At 36.8% G+C, this 19,569-nt stretch overlaps 1 long non-coding RNA gene across 4 annotated transcripts in view; it reads left to right on the top strand.

Moving 5' to 3' along the window:
- LOC105612199 (uncharacterized) overlaps positions 1-19,569 on the top strand; it is a 132,050-nt gene that overhangs the window by 5,466 nt on the left and 107,015 nt on the right. Inside the window, exon 2 of one of the 4 annotated variants that reach the window (XR_009601058.1) lies at positions 99-5,253. The exons of the other annotated variants lie outside the window; for them this stretch is intronic. This is a non-coding gene — a long non-coding RNA (uncharacterized LOC105612199). Of the gene's footprint in view, positions 1-98; positions 5,254-19,569 lie in introns of those variants that run through there. 4 annotated transcript variants of the gene reach the window in all.

Here is a 19,569-nt window from a genome sequence, read left to right as displayed (position 1 = left end):
TGTTGGTCTTTTCTGTGCTTTCTAGAGAAGTCTTACTCATCATCTAAGACAAATGTCTCTTTTTTTTTTTTTTTTTGCTGTGCCATGCGGGATCTTAGTTGCCTGATCAGGAATGGAACTTGTGTCCCCCGCAGTAGAAGTGCAGAATCTTAACCACTGGATCCCCAGGGAAGTCCAAGATTGACTTTCAATGTCTCCTGAAAAGCCTTTCCTGCCTCCTCAGGCAGGATGAAGAACTTTCGCTTTCTCATTTCCGTGCTTCATATCTTTATTTATACTTACTGCTTCCCCTCCATTAAGTGTATGAGCTATGTTAAGTCTGGATCAAGTTGTTGTTTTCTAAATCTTTAAAATCTAGTTCAGTATTTGAGAAAATATGTTTCTAAATACAATGTCAGCATACAAAATAGTAGCCTTTAACATGGAAGCAACCTAAATGTCCATCAGCAGACGAATGGATGAGAAAGCTGTGGTACATATACACAATGGAGTATTACTCAGCCATTAGAAAGAATACATTTGAATCAGTTCTAGTGAGGTGGATGAAACTGGAGCCAATTATACAGAGTGAAGTAAGCCAGAAAGAAAAACACCAATACAGTATACTAACACATATATATGGAATATAGAAAGATGGTAATGATAACCCTGTATGCGAGACAGGAAAAGAGACACAGATATATAGAACAGACTTTTGGACTCTGTGGGAGAGGGAGAGGGTGGGATGATTTGGGAGAATGGCATTGAAACATGTATACTATCATGTAAGAAACGAATTGCCAATCTAGGTTCGATACAGGATGCTTGGGCTGGTGCACTGGGATGACCCAGAGAGATGATATGGGGAGGGTGGTGGGAGGGGGGTTCAGGATTGGGAACTCATGTATACCCGTGGTGGATTCATGTCAATATATGGCAAAACCAATACAGTATTGTAAAGTAAAAAATAAAAAATAAAGAGCACACACAAAAATAAAATAAAATAAGGAAAAAAAATTAAAAAAAAACCAACAATGACTTACAGTGTCTTTTGAACTGCTCTGGTCATCAGCGCAGGTGTTTTTTGTTTTTTTTTTTTAAGTAGCATTTAGAAAATAAAATATTTGATATATCCCTTTTGTGAACTTAAGCTAATAATCCAACACATATTTATTTTTTATCCCAGTGTCACAGACTAAGTTATGGTGACTAAATTTGTCAAATAAGTAGTTTTTGTTTTTTTTTTTTAATGCTCAGAATAGTAGTAATAGTAAAACTAATTGATATGAGGGTAATAATGGGAAAATGTATTCTTGGTAAATTAATACACTCACAGAAACTCCTTGAACTATTTTTTGAGTACAAAAAAAGAAGGATTATTTTTAGGTATAAGAAAGAAAATAGAAAAGGTGAAGCATAGTTGTCATCTGTTTTCATTTCTGTGGGAAACCACTTACTCTGAAACCAGTAGGTTACAGATTCTTTTTGCAACTAAGGTCTGTATCTATTTAAAGACACAGAAATCCTAAAAGTGATTTGGGAGTAAAATATAGAACTTACCCTGAAATATGAACTAAACATATGAACTCTTCTAATTCTTTAATTAAAAATGACTAGGTTTGGTAGTTTTAATTACAAAATGAAGAATGTAATGAAATTGTGACACTGCTTTTCCATACAAATTCTAATCCTCTGCAATTATTTTCTAAACATTGTTTTAATCCCTTTTTATTTTTTCTTGTCATGAGAAATCTTGTAGATACAATTGTATATATAATTATATAAATATACACAGAAAAAATACATATATACACAGAACTATTGATTCAATGATACTTACAGCTTTGATGTTGAAGGTCTTTTGAAACACAGTTCATGTAATTTTTTTTCTCTTTAGTTGACCCTCATTCTCGAGAGTGTAAAGCCCTAGCTCTTAAGTCATGGTGTGCCTTTATCTGACTCCAATTCTTATTTTTCTAGCTGCTGTCCTACTACTTTCATTAAAGAACTTTACATTCTAATCAAACTGATATGCATTGTTCTTTTTTGCTTTTTGAGATTTCTTTCCCTTGGCCTTTGCTTATGCTGCCCCACCTCTCAATTCTTAGATGACCTACAAGGCCCAGCTAAAATCATATCTTCTCAGGGCTGTATTCTCTGATACACTTCCTTCCATTGGCATGTAGTAGCCCTCTAACTGTTTGTTAGGAATTTTTTTTTTAATTGAGTATAGTTGATTTACTTTATTGTGTTAGTTTCATGTATTCAGCAAAGTGATTCAGTTTTTTTTCAGTTATTATGTGTTAGTACAAGGTACTGAACATAATTCCCTGTACCATACAGTAAATCCTTATTGCTTATCTGTTTTATTTATAGTCATTTGTGTCTGTTAATCCCATACTCCTCTAATTTGTCCCTTTCTCCCTCTCCCTTTTGGTAACCATAAGTTTGCTTTCTATGTCTGTGAGTCTGTTTCTGAATTGTATATAGATTCATTTGTTTTATTTTTCAGATTCCACATACAACTGATATCATATAGTATTTGTATTTCGCTGTCTCACTCATTCACTATGTGTAACCCTCTCTAACTCCCTTCATGTTGCTGCAAATGGCACTATTTCATTCCTTTTTATGGCTGAGTAACATTCCATTCTGTGTGTGTGTGTGTTTGTGTGTATGAAAGTGTATATATACACATACTCCAAGGCTTTCCTGGTGGCTCAGAAGATAAAGAATCTGCCTGCAATGCAGGAGACCTGAGTTTCATCTCTGGGTTGGGAAGATTCCCTGGAGAAGGGAATGGCTACCCACTCCAGTATTCTTACCTGGAAGATTCCATGGACAGAGGAGCATGGTGGGCTGTAGTCTCGGGGATTGCAAAAAGTTGGACACAACTGAGTGGACAGACACAGCTGAGCAGACTAACACAATGCATGTCTGTCATATCTTCTCAAGTCAGTTGTCTGTTGATGGGCATTTGGGTTGTTTCCATGTCTTGGCTATTGTAAATAGTGCTGGTATGAACACTGAGGTGCATGTATCTTTTTTTTAATGTGTATTTTTGAATTAGAGTGTTCATCTTTTCTGTATGAACATATGCCCAGGAGTATGATTGCTGAATCATAAGATAGCTCTATTTTTAGTTTTTGTTAGGAACCTCCATACCATTTTTCTTGGTGGTTACACCAATTTGCATCGTCACTTATAGTGTAAGAGGATTCTCTTTTCTCCACACCTTCTCCAGCATTTGTTATTTGTAGACTTTTTGATATAGTCATTCTGGTGTGAGGTAACATCTGATTGTGCTTTTGATTCCCATTTCTCTAATAATTAGCAATATTGAAAATCCTTTCATATATCTTTGAAAAAAATGTCTATTTAGGTCCTATTTGGGGATTTTAAAGTATTTTCTCCATTGTGTCAAGACTTTATATACTTATGGTTCTCCCAGATATATCACCATGCATCTCTGTCACTTTTATAATATCTAGTATAGTTACATACACATAGTAGGTACCAATAAATAGCTAATCAAATACAGAGTTAAAGTGAGTTCTGTTAAATTTCAGTAAAGTATTAGAAGTTAATAAAAATAACTTAAGAATTTGAGTTGGAAAATATGACATTGATCTGTATCTTTTTGATATTAAGAGATAAACAGACTTTATGCTAGGATCAAGGGGAACCATTGGAAGGTTTTAAACAGGGTAAGATTAGAGAATTGATGGGAAAAGGTAAGATTATAGAGAGGTTAGTGTGACGCTGCTAAATTCATCTAGGTGATGAATTTTAGGTTTTATAGGGCTTAGTGTCTGATTAAGAATGAGGGGGTGAGGAGTTATAGTAACTCACAGATTTTCTTATATAATTGAGTGGATAATGGTACCCTCCACTAAGATAGAAAACACAGGAGGAAAGAGGTTACCAGGGGCCAGTAAACAAGGGAAAATAAGTTTTGGACATGCTGCATTTTAGATTGCCTGTGAAGAGGTTTAAGTGTCTGATCGCTTCTGGACAGTACGATATATGGTTTTGAAGCTTGGGAGAAAAATATGAACTAGAGCAAGAGATTTGGGTGTCTTCAACATGAAAAAATACTAAAAACAACAATACATCTGAATAAAGCTTCTGTGTGTGCTCAGCTCACATTTTTATCATGCCCCAAAGTTTTAATCCCTGTCTGGACCTGGATTCTCCACTTGGTATTGTCAGTAACATTGAATATTTGGAGTGATACTAATTATGTATCAGGTACTCTGCAAAGTATTTTAAGTATATTATCTTATTTAATTCTTATAATATATCTATGATAAGGGTGCCATCATTATCCTCTTTTCACAGATGCAGCTCAGAGATGTGAAGTAATTTGCTTGAGATTGTCTAACTGGTAGTTAAACCCAAGCCTGTCTCATTCTGAAGTTAGTTTTCATGACTATTTTATTATACTGTCTCTTAGTCTACATTTTATCTCAGTGAAAAACTTATAGAGTCTAGACACATGTATTTCTGTTTCAATATATCCTGAAAATACTTGAACCCTCAGATTTATAGACTAAGATTACTCAGAGATATGGTATCAATTTCAACCTATACAATGGCAGAAAAATGGGAAAATCAGGAGGCATCAGCCATATTATATCTCTATTTTGGGGCCTGGGAAAGCATGTTTAGTAGATACATTCATAGTACTGGGAAATATGGTCAAATTATAACTAGAGGATATCATTCAGAAAGTGATCTATTTTTCATTATTTTGGGGTAGGTTTATTCTGTTTTTGTCTTCTGTGATTTTGGTAAAATTGTTTATTTACTGTAGATTGCTTTATTTCAGTTTATTTTTGTTTCTACTAATTGCCATATCAGAGCATTACTTCACATTGTGATTACTAACTACTGCAATTAATGTTTTATTATACTATATTTAAAATAACAATGAACTCATCTTTTATTTTTCATATAACTGTAAATCACTGATAATATTGTGTTGTTATATTTGGAAACTTGTTTCATGTTGCTTAAGAACAGAACTGAATGAAGATATTTAATAATCAAATGTTATACAGTTATCTATACAAAGTCATTACTCTACAAGCATATCTTATAATAATGCTAAATTTACATCCATGTAAACTATTTTAATTTTGCACAGCATACAGCACTGTACTAGGTGCTTAAGGGTAGGTGTGGTGAATCGTATGTAATATATGGTCTCTGGACTCATACTGCTGTATTAAACTTTCGTTTCCTCCAATAGTTGTGTTTTCTCTCAGCTCCAAATTGTTGACATTTTATTTTTTCTTAGACCATCAGTCAGTCAGTTCAGTCACTTAGTTGTGTCCAACTCTTTGCAACCCCATGGACTGCAGCATGCCAGGCTTCCCTGTCCATCATCAACTCCTGGAGCTTACTCAAACTTATGTCCATCAAGTCAGTGATGCCATCCAACCATCTCATCCTCTGTCATTCCCTTCTCCTCCAGCCTTCAATCTTTCCCAGTGTCAGGGTCTTTTCCAATGAGTCATTCTTCATATCAGGTGGCCAAAGTATTGGAGTTTCAGCTTTAGTATCAGTCCTACCAATGAATATTCAGGGCTGATTTCCTTTAGGAAGGACTGGTTGGATCTCCTACAGTTCAAGGGACTCTCAAGTGTCTTCTCCAACACCACAGTTCAGAAGCATCAACTCTTCAGCACTCAGTTTTCTTTATAGTCCCAGCTCTCACATCTGTAGATGACTACTGGAAAAACCATAGCTTTGACCAGATGGACCTTTGTTGGCAAAGTAATGTCTCTGATTTTTAATATGCTGTCTAGGTTGGTCATGGTTTTTCTTCCAAGGAGCAAGCATCTTTTAATTTATGGCTGCAGTCACCATCTGCAGTGATTTTGGAGCCCCCCAAAATAAAGTCAGCCACTGTTTCAATTGTTTCTGCATTTATTTGCCATGAAATGATGGGAGTGGCTGCCATGATCTCCATTTTCTGAATGTTGAGTTTTAAGCCAACTTTTTCACTCTCCTCTTTCACTTTCATCAGGAGGCTCTTTAGTTCTTTGCTTTCTGCCATCAGGTGGTGTCATCTGCATATCTGAGGTTATTGATATTTCTCCTGGCAGTCTTGATTCCAGTTTGTGCTTCATCCAGCTTGGCATTTTGCATGATGTACTCTGCATGTAAGTTAAATAAGCAGGGTGATAATACACAGCCTTGGTGTACTCCTTTCCCAATTTGGAACCAGTCTGTTGTTCCATGTCCAGTTCTAACTGTTGCTTCTTGACCTGCATACAGAGTTTTCAGGAGGCAGGTCAGGTAGTCTGGTATTCCCATCTCTTAAGAATTTTCCACAGTTTGTTGTGATCCACACAGTCAAAGGCTTTGGCATAGTCAATAAAGCAGAAATAGATGTTTTTCTGGGACTTTCTTGCTTTTGTGATGATCCAGCAGAGGTTGGCAGTTTGATCTCTGGTTCCTCTGCCTTTTGTAGAACCAACTTGAACATCTGGAAGTTCACAGTTCACATACTGTTGAAGTCTGGCTTGGAGAATTTTGAGCATTACTATACCATAGTCCTCCCCTTTTTGTCCATTTTGACCATTCCTAGACCATAGTCCTCCCTTTTTTGTCTGACTTCTATTCATCTTTCAATCTCAGCATAGATAGTACTTCCTCTGGGAAGCTTTCCTTGACCCTTCCTACCTCTCTCTCAACATCTGTGCTCCTGTGGCACTTTGTACTTGACATCATGTAAACTTGTTTGATCAATGGTCCTACCTATTTTGTTCACTTGTATCCCTACCATGTAGAGTACGTGCCAAAAGATACTTGTTGAGAGAAAGAATAAATGAATGAATGATCATTTGAATTAGGGGCCAGGTAGGCAGCATTGGGCTTCCCTGGTGGCTCAGATGGTAAAGTGTCTGCCTGCAATGTGGGAAATCCAGGTTTGATCCCTGCATCAGGAAGATCCCCTGGAGAAGGAAATGGCAACCCACTCCAGTACTCTTGCCTGGAAAATTCCGTGGATGGAGAAGCCTGGTAGGCTATAATTCATGGGGTCACAAAGAGTTGGATACTACTAAGTGACTTCACTTTCTTCTTTCTTAGGCAACATTAGCCTTGCAGACCACATATGCATATTTGCTATAATGGCAACTCAATTGCAGTGTCATGGAGAGAAAATAAATTTAAATTTTATTTTAAACATTTAAACTATGTGGTTCTTTCCAATTATATGAGAAATTATGAGCCAAAATGATAGCTATATTAATTTCCTGTTTGTACTGTAATAAATGTTGGTGCTATAAAAACGTTATTTGGGAAATAATTATTGCACACCTTTTGGATGAAAGCAACTTATTTGAAACTCTGAGAGAGATTCAAAAGAATTATATAATAGTCTTGAAAGACTATTTAAATCAGACATTAAAAAATTTTTTTTGATGAGATATTCCTCATCATGAATTTATGCTTTCTCCTTGTTATTGAGGGAAGCACACTTAGTACAGTACTTACATATGATGTAAAACCTCTGAGTAGAAGAGCTAGAATATGAAAAAATTCATTTTCTCAAACATTTTCCTAACTGAGCCTCTATAGTTCCTTTTGGTGCTTTCTTATATCCTTTTATGGGGGTCCAATTGCTACTGCTCTTTATTAACCCCTCTCTGCATCTAGAAAGTGTTAAGTTAGTATGAGATAAATGGTACACAAATGAAGAAGAGTGATAACAATGCAAAGTAACATGCCAGTTTGTGTAAAATGATAAAAAATTTATTAGCAATGAAGAAACAGTAATGGAGTGAACAGAATGGGATGACATTAAGCAGGGAAGACTTATAAAATTAGTTTTAAAGATTTTAGAATTTTCTACAAAGGTTGACAGGAAGAAAATCTAAATTTTTGGTGAGGAAAAACAGAGTGAAAAAAGATTCTGAAACAGGAATTAGCAAATCATATATAGGAAAAAGGAAAGCAGACATATTTGACTAGATCAGAGGCCCCCGGTGAAAATAAATTAAACTTTACTTAAAGCAGTGAGGGACCAGACCACTGGAGTTAATGGATTAGAAGGAGCATATTGTTTGAGGGGTTTCCTGGAAACCCTGTTTATTATTGCATCTCTAAAATTATCATGAAATCTAAACCGTTTTTTTCAAATGACTTTTTGGAGATAGGCTGTTTGTAAATCAGGACCAGGCCAGAAGGTAGTGTGGTGAGGAGGAAGTGCTCTGTATATGGTCAAATATCTGACATGTAGTATCCCAAATAGCAGTTCTGTGAAAAGCAACTGCAGGTGCGAGTTTATTTTAAAACAGACCACATCACAGGTGCAATTTTCTTTACAAACATTTAACCACAAACCACCACCCTAAAAGTCTATGTGGAAAGATTGGGAAAAAATTTTTGTTTGTTTTAATTTTTAAAAGAGTTGAGGATGAAGTTTCTTACTCATATTTTGAATTCTTTTTAAATTTAGTTTTTGCCTCCGATATCTAAAATGTAAATTTTACATATGCTGTGATTGGACAAAGATCAATATTTGAAGAAATTCTGTATGCAAGAACCAAAAAACTGTCAATTAGAAGAAATTTCTCCATATAGTTGTAAAAAAAAATACTATTGATGACTTTTGGTTTTGTGGGAAGTGAAAGAGACTGGAAGTTAAGAGGCTTAATGCTCCACCACCATTAGCTTTAGAATGACTAAGATTGATTCAGAAATTCAAAATAGATTCTAAACTTGTACAATTCAAGTAGGAAAAAGTTACTCATGTAAGGAAGTGTATGATGTCGTTACTATGGTTCTCTCCTTCACTTTGCTATAGCTCGGGAGGCCTTTTTTCTGCTATTTGTCCTGTGCAGCCCAAGCTCTTTTCTATCCTAGGCCTTTTGCCTACTGTTTCCTTTCTTCTTGGAGTAGTGTGTGTCTGAGTCTGTGGAAGGCAGAATAAGGTCTCCTTAAAAATATGTATGCCCTAATCCCTAGCACTTGTGAATCTGTTACCTATTACATAGCATGTGTGCTGTGCTCAGTTGCTTCAGTGGTGTCTGAAGCTTTGCAACCCTATGGACTGTAGCCTGCCAGGCTCCTCTGTCCTTGGAATTCTCCAGGCAAGAATACTGGAGTGGGTTGCCACACCCTCCTCCAGGGGATCTTCCCAACCCAGAGACTGAATCTGCCTCTCTTGCCTCTTCTGCATTGGCAGGCAGATTCTTTACCACTAGAGCCTCATGGAAAGCCCATTACATAGCAAAGGGGCTTCCCTGGTGGTTCAGGCAAGCGGATTCTTTACCACTAGCACCACATGGGAAGCCTATTACACAGCAAAAGAGACTTACAAATGTGATTAAAAGTATGGGCCTTACAATGGGGAGACTATCCTCAGTTATCTGGGATGGGCCCAAGGTAATCACAGGAAGCCCCTAAAAGCAGAGAACTTCCCCTAGCAGGATATGGGCAAAGCAGCGGTCAGAGACATTTTGAAGCATGAGAAGGAGTTGACCCACTGTTGCTAACTTTGAAGATCCAGGGGACCACTCGTCAGGGAGTGCCGTCAGCATCTAGAAGTTGTGAACAACCTCAGGCTGACAGCAGGCAAGGTTCTGGGGACTTGAGCTCTAAAAGTGCAAAGGACTGAATTCAGCCAACAACCTGAATGAATTTGGCAGTAGATTCTCTACCAGCACCTCAAGTTAAGAGTTGGGCTGGCTGACCCATAATAGGTTTCCACATTGTGAAACCAGAGCACAGGAGTTAGCTTACCCAGACTTCTGACTTACAGAACTGTGAGATCATTCATTTGTGTGTGTGTGTTTTTCATTTGTGTTTTTTAAACCACTCAATTTGTGATAAGTTGTTAATAGCAGCATAGAAAATTAGTGCAGGCTCCTTCTCACTTGTTCCTATTTCAGCCTAGATGTGACCTCTTCAAGAGAGCCCTTTCCAGAGTGTCTCTTCTAAAGCAGGCGACCTCAGCCCTCCACCAGGTGCTGTCACACTACCGTTGTCCTTCAGTATCCATGGGGGGTTAGTTCCAGGACCCCTTGGGGATACCAAAATCTGCAGATGCTCAAGTCCCTTATGTAAAATGGGACTTATATAAAATGAGTCTGTGAATTGCAGATGTGGAACCTGTGGATAATTTTCCTTAGCTGTCTTCTCCACTACAGTATAATCCCTGGAAGGCAGGGCCAGGTCAGCTATATCTTAACACCAAGGATGCAGCATACTGGATACATATTACATTGGCCACATACATTTTTTTAAAAATTGTTTTTGGTGTATAGGCATGCCTTGTTTTATCATATTTTGCTTTATAGTGTTTTATTGTGTTTTCTACAAATTAAAGGTTTGTGGCCACCCTGCACTGAGAAAATCTAGTGGTGTCATTTTTCCAATATTTATTCATTTTATGTCTTTGTGTTACATTTTGTTAATTCTCTCAATATTTCAGACTCTCCACCAGCAAAAAGATTACAATTTGCTGAAGGCTCAAATGCTGGTTAGTACTTTTTTTTTTTTAAGCAATAAACTACTATTAAAAAAAAATTTATTTTGGCTGCACCATGCAGCATGTGGGATCTTAGTTCCCTGATCAGAGATCAAGCCTGCATTCCCTGCCTGCAGTAGAAGCTCAGAGTCTTAACCACTGGACTGCCAGGGAAGTCCCTAAAGTACTTTTAAATTAACGTTAGTACTTTTTTAAAAGACATAATGCTATTGAACACTTAATAGACTAAACGATAGTATAAACATAACTTATATTTATTGGGAAACCAAGGCATTCATGTGACTCACATTTTTGCTGTGGTCTGGGACCCAAGCTGCAGTGTCTCTGAAGCATGCCTATAACAGGAAACGAAGTAATTCCAGTGCAGTAGTAGAGAATTTGTGACAAACTATAATATATCAACATGATAGAATATTTCATAACTACTTCAAAGGTTAACATGTATTCTATATCAATTTTTTGGAAATTGGTATATGAAATCGTCAAGTGACAAAGAGGTACACGAAATAGTTTGCACAAATAAAAGTGAGTTCATATAAGCTTTTAAAAATTAGAAGTTAATTTTGGAAATAAAGTTTAGTATTCTTAATTCTGTCCTTAATTCTAAGTATTTGCTTAACCTTACATTATGCAAAATGTGAAGCCATTATTTAATTCTTAATCTGCAAAGGAGATTCAGCGTTAAGATTCTGAAAGGGAAGAGATGGGCATGCACTGTTTGGAGTGATAATTGGTCTTTGGCAGTGAAAATATTTTAAATTTAATAGGAATATATAAGCTTTCAAGGATAATATAAAAAACACACAGATACTACTACTTATTCAAGAAGTAAAGCATTACACATGCAATTGTGGTTGCTTGTTTACTTCTTGCCATTAATAAGCATATCTTTAAAATTTTATTGATAACAATTCTCAGTAAGTTACAGTTGCTTTTGTAGAAGCGCTCTGCAGGTGTTCTGGGAAGTCGAGAACAACCCAGCTTGAAAGGCTTTCACCTTCCATGGGAGAAACAGACGACAGTGGATCAAGGGCTTTAGCTTGCATTTGTCATAGAAAAACTCCCTCTTTAATCTTTGTGAGTAACTTTATATACAATGAATTTATGAAATCTTGAGTGACTATGGGATGTTTTGGGACTTCTCAGATGTTTAAAATTAAGCTGACAACAATTATATATTTATTATTTATAAATACACAAAGAATTTTCCACTTTTGAATGCTTTATCCTGCTTTGCTTCTCTTGGAGATAATTTTTGTAGTCACAGTTAGTGATTCTTGGATCTTTCCTTCAGTGATAATAGGATCTTCCCTCAGTTTATTTTCCTATGTTGATTCAAAAGTTACTTTGGTATTGTCTAGTGTCTCAAAGGTAAAGAAGGTAGATATACAATATATAGAGAGAAGGTATAAAGACTTTGTTGCTGATAACTATAACATATTTTAGAAGTTATGTTTTTGGAGCTGATTGGGCAGTACTATTCATAACCAAGACTTGTTCTTCAAGTTCAAGGACAAATGGGAACAATGAATTGTTACACTGAATGCAGAATTCAATCCTTTAAAAGGAAAATCAAGAGAGTTCAGCCACTTCTTGGGTTTAAAGCCAAGAAGCCTATTAAAAAATACCATCATCCTTTTAAATGTTTAACTGGAAAAATGCCAGGATATCAAGGCTCCTTTTATGTTATGGAAGACTTTCAAGGAGAAAATATTAAAGTTAGAGGCAAAGGAGAGATAGATTACTTATGGTAAGTAAGTATTCATGCTGTCCTTGCGCTTCCCAGGTGGCACAAGTAGTAAAGAATCTGCCTGCCAGTGCAGGAGATTCAGGAGATGCGGATTTGATCCCTGGGTCAGGAAGGTCCCTTGGAGGAGGAAATGGCAACCCACTCCAGTATTCTTGCCTGAAAAATTCCATGGACAGAGAAGCCTGGTGGGCTACAGTGTCACAGAGTGACATGACTGAACGATTGAGTGCTATGTTATCCTTATGGATGAAATGGAGAATTATAGTTCGTGTGATTGTATGGTATAACTTGATGGTATGAGTTAACGTGAAATTAACTACTATACCCAAAATGTGTTTATTAATGGATTCTTGTAAGCTTGGAGGTGGGACTTTAGGTGTAAGCCATAGAAATTTTTTTAGCAGTATGCCATTGTACATTTTTATTAATGACTTAAATGGGGATTCTGATGGTGTATGTATCAAGTTTGTAGATGCTGTGAAGCTGAGAGAAATAATAGATGTGCTAGGTTTCAAAACCTGGATGCAAAAAGAATCTAGTTGGTTGTAATGTTGGTTTGAGTTTAGTAAGAGAAAAGTTAGGGACTAGTGCTGAATCTCATACCCAAATCCCAACTGTTTAAATATGAAGTCATTACTTTATAGAAACACTGAAAACACTTTTTTAAAAGATTTTAGTTGATTGTACTGGTTAATAGAAGCCAATAGTGTAACATAGTTGTCAAGAAAGAGATACTATAATCTTAAGTAGCATTTATTGAAAAATGTTATAGTCCTTCTATGTTTTGTACTTGGTCAAATAACACTTGGACAATTGTATACATTTCTGGAAATCACAATTTAAAAAGTGACATTACAATAGAGTCTGTCCTAAAAGAGACTAATAGTAGGAGAAGACTTAAAATTAGACACAGTTTTCAACACCTTATGAAGATGTTCTCCATTCATCCTTTGTTCACTTAATATATTTTAGGCATTTGTGCTTAGTTCTTGGAAGTGAGCAAGACAATGCAGTTCTCAAGGAGCTTTTATTCTAATGAGGAGGAGACAGATGCTAAGTAAACTAAATAAGATTTTGAACAATGATAAATTCTATGAAGAAAATAGAGTAATATGACAGTGACTAGTAATTAGGATGATTAGCAATCAGGGAGATTCTCTCTAAGGCAATGACATTTGACTTGAGACTTGACTGGTAATGAGGGGCCAGACATGCAAGGATATGGCAAGTGTTTACTGCAGAGAGACCAGAGTACAAAGGTCCTGACCAGGAGTGACTGGAGGGTGATGGGTAGAAGGGAGAGTTATGGGCAATCGAGGGAGATAATGAGTTTGAATTTATTCTAACTGTAATGAGAAGCCAGTAAAAGGTTTTAAGTCATATATATCTCATTTACCTTTTGAAAAGGTCACTGTTCAGTGGACAATGAGTTATGGCGGTAAGACAATGTAGAGAAAAGTTTCGGGCTATAAACAGTTTAATGAGTTATAAACATGAAATCACTTTTTTCTCCCAATCGTTGCTTCCAGTTACCATAATTAAATTTTCTTTGCCTTACAAGGTTTTAAGAAGATTCAATAAATTTGATCATTTTCTATTATTAAATGTGTAGTTAGTTTGCTGTGAAACTAAAACAGCTCTAAAATGCAGTCTATTAAAAAAAGTTTGTGCATGCATGCTCAGTCACTTTATTATGTCTGACTCTTTGTGACCCTTTGGATTGTAGCCTGCCAGGCTCTGCTGTCCACAGGATTTTTCAGGCAAAAATTCTAGAGTGGGTTGCCATTTCCTTCTTAAGGGGATCTTCCCGACCAAAGGATTGAACCCATGTCTCCTGCATTTCCTGTAGTGCAGGCAGATTCTTTACAGGTAAACCATTGGGTTAAGTCTAAAAACTTACATCTCATACTTTATAGAAATCCATATTTTTTACAAGAGGATGTTAGTTGGCTGTACAATTATTAGAAGCCAATAGTGTAACATAGCTGCTGAAAAAGGATACTATAATTTTAAGTAGAATTTATTGAAAAATATTATAGGCCTGTTGTTCAGTCACTAAGTTGTTGTCTAACTCTTTGCAACCCCATGCACTACAGCTTGCCATGCTTCCCTGTCCTTCACTATCTCCTGGAGTTTCTCAAATTCTTGTCCGTTGAGTCAGTGATGCCATCCAACCATCTCATCCTCTGTCATCCCCTTCTCCTGCCTTCAGTCTTTCCCAGCATCAGGATCTTTCCCACTGAGTCAGCTCTTCGCATCAGGTGGCTAAAGTATTGGAGCTTCAGCATCAGTCCTTCTAATGAAAATTTAGGGTTGATTTCCTTTAGGATTGACTGGCTTGATCTCCTTGCTGTCCAAGGGACTCTCAAGAGTCTTTTCTAGCCCCACAATTCAGTTCTTTGATGCTCAGCCTTCTTTATGATCCAACTCTCATATTTGTATATGACTGCTGGAAAAGCCATAGCTTTGACTAGATGGACTTTTGTTGGCAGAATGATATCTGTCTCTGCTTTTTAGTCTAGGTTTGTCATAGCTTTCTTTCCAAGGAGCAAGCATCTTTTAATTTCATGGCTGCAGTCACCATTTGTAGTGATTTTGGAGCCCCAAAAAATAAAATTTGTCACTGCTTCCACTTTTTTCTTTCTGTTTGCCATGAAGTGATAGGGCTGGATGCCATGATCTTAGTTTTTTGAATGTTGAGTTTCAAGCCAGCTTTTCCACTCTCCTCTTTCACCCTCTTCAACAAACTCTTTAGTTCCTCTTCACTTTTTTTCCATTAGAGTGCCATTATCTGTATATTTGAGGTTGTTGATATTTCTCCCAGCAGTCTTGATTGATTCCAGCTTGTGATTCATCCAGCCTGGCATTTTGCATGATGTTAAATAAGCATAGAAGTTAAATAAGCAGAGTGACTATATACAGCCTTGATGTACTCCTTTCTCAGTTTGGAACCAGTCTAGTGTTCCATGTCTGGTTCTAACTATTGCTTCTTGACCTGCATACAAGTTTCTCAGGAGACAGGACTCCGAGGTAATAGGCTGGTCCTCTATCTCTTTAAGAATTTTCCAGTTTGTTGTGATCCACAGTCAAAGGCTTTGGTCAGTGAAGCAAAAGTAGATGTTTTTCTGGACCTCCCTTGTTCTCTCCATGATCCAGTGAATGTTGGCAATTTGATCTCTGGTTTATCTGCCTTTTCCAAACCTAGCTTGTACAGCTGAAAGTTCTTGGTTCACATACTGCTGAAGCCTAATTTGAAGGATTTTTAGCATAACCTTGCTAGCATGTGAAATGAGCACAGTTGTATGATAGTATGAACATTCTTTGACATTTCCTTTCTTTGGGATTGGAATGAAAACTGACCTTTTCCAGTCCTGTGGTCACTGCTGAGTTTTCCAAATTTGCTGTTATTGAGTTCAGCCCTTTAACAGCACCATCTTTTAGGATTATAAATAGCTCAGCTGAAATTCCATCATCTTCACTAGGTTTGTTTGTAGTAATGCTTCCGAAGGCTCACTTGACCTCACAGTCTAGGATGTCCTCAGCTGTAGGTGAGTGAACATGTTTTCTCAGAAGCCTTCACTATGACCTATCTGCCTTGGTTGGCCCTGTGGTGTGGCATGGCTCATAGCTTCATTGAGTTATGCAAGTTCGTTCACCACGGCAAGTCTATAGTCCATGAAGGGAGTTATAGGCCTGCTTTTTGTTAATTTCAAGTCTTTGACATCTAATTCAAACAAAATAGAATAGTAGAGACCAGATTTATCCTCCTGCTTGGAACAGCTGACAAAATCTATGAAAGTGATTTTTAAGACATTGGCCATTAGGCCACAAAGGACAGTGATCTCTGAGAAATAGAAAACAGATGAGGAGACCTTTGCAATTGCCCCAGCTTGCTTTCTTGAGAGAATTTCTAGGCCATGGCTTTATTGGTGAAATCTGCCTAACATAGGGAAAATATTGCTAATTCTATAAACCCTTCCAGAAAATTGAGAGGAGGAAATACTTCTAAACTTATTCTATTGGGCCAGCATTATCCTGATAAAACCAGGCAAAGGCATTATAAGAAAAGAACATTTCAGACTAATATCCATTACGAACATAAAAACGGAAATTCTAAGCAAAATGTTAGTGAGTTGAGCTCATCAGTTTATAAGAAGGATATTACATCATAATTAAGAGGGTTTTATACCAAGAATGCAAGTTTAGTTTAAACTGTTAAAATCAGTGCAGTTTACCACACTAACAAACTAAAAAACGAAAATCATATGGTCATCCAACAGAGAAAAAGCATTTGAAAAAAATACATTATACGTTTCTGATAAAGAAGAAAAGTCTTAGCAAACTGGGAACAGAAAGGAACTTCATCACCTTGGTAAAGGGAATTCAAGGAAAGCCTAACATCATACTTAATGTAGCAACAGCTCATTCACATTTGTTTTAAAGCTGCATTCACAGGCAGTTTTAAAAATAGACATTTAGGTTGTTTCCAGTTTTAGGCTATTACAAGTAAAACACTTTTCCCAAGTGTCTTCTGCCTCCTCCTCCAAGTCCGAAAAACTCTAGATAAGTATTCTTTTCTTCCTTCTGGCTTCACTGAGAAATAATTGGCATATAATGTTGTGTAAGTTTAATATATTTATCACATTTCTTTATCTATTTGTCTGTGTGTGGACACTTAGATCATTTCCATGTCTTGGCTATTATGAATAATGCTTCAGTGGACACGGGTGTGTAGATGTCTTTGAGATCATTGTTTAATTTCCTTTGGATATATACCCAGAAGTAGGTTTACTAGATCAAATGATAGTTTTATTTTTAATTATTTAAAAATCTTCATATTGTTTTCCATAGCCACTGTATCAGTTTGCATTCTCACCAGTAGAACACCAGGGTTTTCCTTTTCTTCACATCCTTACCAGCATTTGTATCTCTTATCTTTTTGATAATAGCCATATTTAGCAGTTATGAGGTGATATCTCATGGTTTTGGTTTACATTTCCCAGGTGATTAGCAATGTTGAATACCTTTTCATGTACTTGTTGGACATTTATATACCTTCTTTAGAGAAATGTGTATTTAAGTCTTCTGCCCATTTAAAAATCAGATTTTTTTTGCCAGTTAGTTGTATAAGTTCCTTCTTTATTTGATATATATTAACTTTTTATCAAATATATGGTTTGTAAATATTTCTTCCCATTCATTAAGTTGCATTTTCATTTTGCTAATTGTTCCTTTTGCTGTGCAGATACTCATTAGTTTGATGGTCCATGTTTGTTTGTTTCTTTTTTTTTTTTGCTTGTGCTTTTGGTGTAATATCCAAAATATTATTGCCAAGAACAATTATAAGGAGTTCTTTTCTGTATGTTTTATTCTAGGAGTTTTAAGGTTTAGGTCTTACATTTAAGTGCTTAATCCATTTCAAATTAATTTTATGAGTGGTTTAATAATATGGGTGTCCAGTTTCATTATTTTGCATATGAATACCCAGTTTCCCCAACACTATTTATTAAAAAGACTAGTGTTTCTCCATTGAGACTTACTGTCTCTCTTGTCAAATATTAGTTGACCATATATGTATGGATTTATTTTTGGGTTCTCCCTTCTGTTCCAGTAGTCTCTGTGTTTCTTTTCATGCCAGTGCCCTACTGTTTTGATTACTCCTATAGATTTGTTGGATATTTTCATGCATACCGTGTAAGGGTCATGTAACAGAAGCCCATATCAGTTTCCATGTTCCTACATGCCTGCAACCCCAAGGGGATGTGTCAGGCTCTCCCAGGAGTGTTTTCCTTAAATTTCATTGCAGTCAGTAGCCCCAAGTTCAATTTGCATTTTCTTCAACCCAGCAAGTAGTGACCAACATAATGCTGGTAATAATGGTTATGATGATGATAATAATCACTAGTACCTATATAGCACTAAAAAGCAGAGACATTTACTTTGCTGACAAAGGTCCATCTAGTCAAACCTATGGTTTTTCCTGTAGTCATGTACGAAAGTGAGAGATGGATCATAAAGAAAGCTGAGTGCTGAAGAATTGATGCTTTTGAACTGTAGTGTTGGAGAAGACTCTTGAGAGTCCCTTGGACTGCAAGGAGATCCAACCAGTCCTTCCTAAAGGAAATCAGTCCTGAATATTCATTGGAAGGACTGATGCTGAAGCTGAAACTCCAATACTTTGGCCACCTGATGTGAAGAACTGACTCATTTGAAAAGACCCTGATGCTGGGAAAGATTGAAGGTGGGAGGAGAAGGGATGACAGAGGATGAGATGGTTGGATGGCATCACTGACTTGATGGACATGAGTTTGAGTAAGCTCCGGGAGTTGGTGATGGACAGGGAAGCCTGGTGTGCTGCAGTCCATGGGGTCGCAAAGAGTTGGACATGACTGAGTGACTGAACTGAACTGAACTGATATAGCACTTAGCATATGCCAAGATCTGACTTCTTTATATATGGCAGTATATGTTAAGTCTCAACAATTCTGTGAAATATGTGTTATGAATTATTATTGTCCCCATTTTATAGAGAGAGGAAATGAAACATAGAAGTTGAGCAATTTGACCAAGGGTTGCCTCGTGTCACACAACTACTAAGTGGTGGATTGTGTGGTGAACCCAAGCAGTTAGATTCAGAAGCTTTTCTCTGAATTGTTATATGTATTGTTTCTCAATTTCCCCTTCTTGCAGGGTCCCTGATTTCATTATTTTCTTGATCCTCTCCCTCACTTTACTTTGGGGAGAAAAGAAAACCTTATCCTGCCCTCTCTCAAAAGTAAAAGGAGGAAAGTCTCTTACCACAAACCATGCTATTTCCATAAGCTTTTTTGATAGCATTCCTCTTTTCCCTCCAAAGTTCTCTAAGGACTGGAGGAGGTAGCTGGGAGTACTGGGGGCAGTGATAGCAGTAAGTTGAGTTCTGTTGCTTCTTGTTAAGTCTTGGAGGAAGTATCTAACTCCCTCTAGAATTTAAGGTACTTTAGCCTTTTAGCTGTGAGCCCTCATTGCCAATTCTGGGGCAAAGGGAAAAAATAACTTTTTAATACAAGGCTATTTTAATGCTTTTAGGAAACAGGATGGAGGCTTGAACTAGGGTGGCAGTGAAAACGGAGAGAATTAGATAAATTTGGGATGTATTTTGGAAATAAAACCAAGTAAGACATGGTGGCAAATTGAATGTGAGGGAGAAGAACAGAAATAAATTAAAGAAGAGGATTTTGTCTTGAGCAACCTAGATGGAGGTGGGAGATGGAGGTGCTATTTACAGAGATGAGGAAGAGCAGAGACAGAAAGGCTTCCCTGGTAGCTCAGAGGTTAAAGTGTCTGCCTGCAC

This window comes from Ovis aries, chromosome 6 (assembly GCF_016772045.2).
Source record: "Ovis aries strain OAR_USU_Benz2616 breed Rambouillet chromosome 6, ARS-UI_Ramb_v3.0, whole genome shotgun sequence".
NCBI classification, from domain to species: domain Eukaryota; kingdom Metazoa; phylum Chordata; class Mammalia; order Artiodactyla; family Bovidae; genus Ovis; species Ovis aries.
Note: the sequence above shows the minus strand (reverse complement) of the source record. Positions and strands in the feature narration are given on the sequence as shown.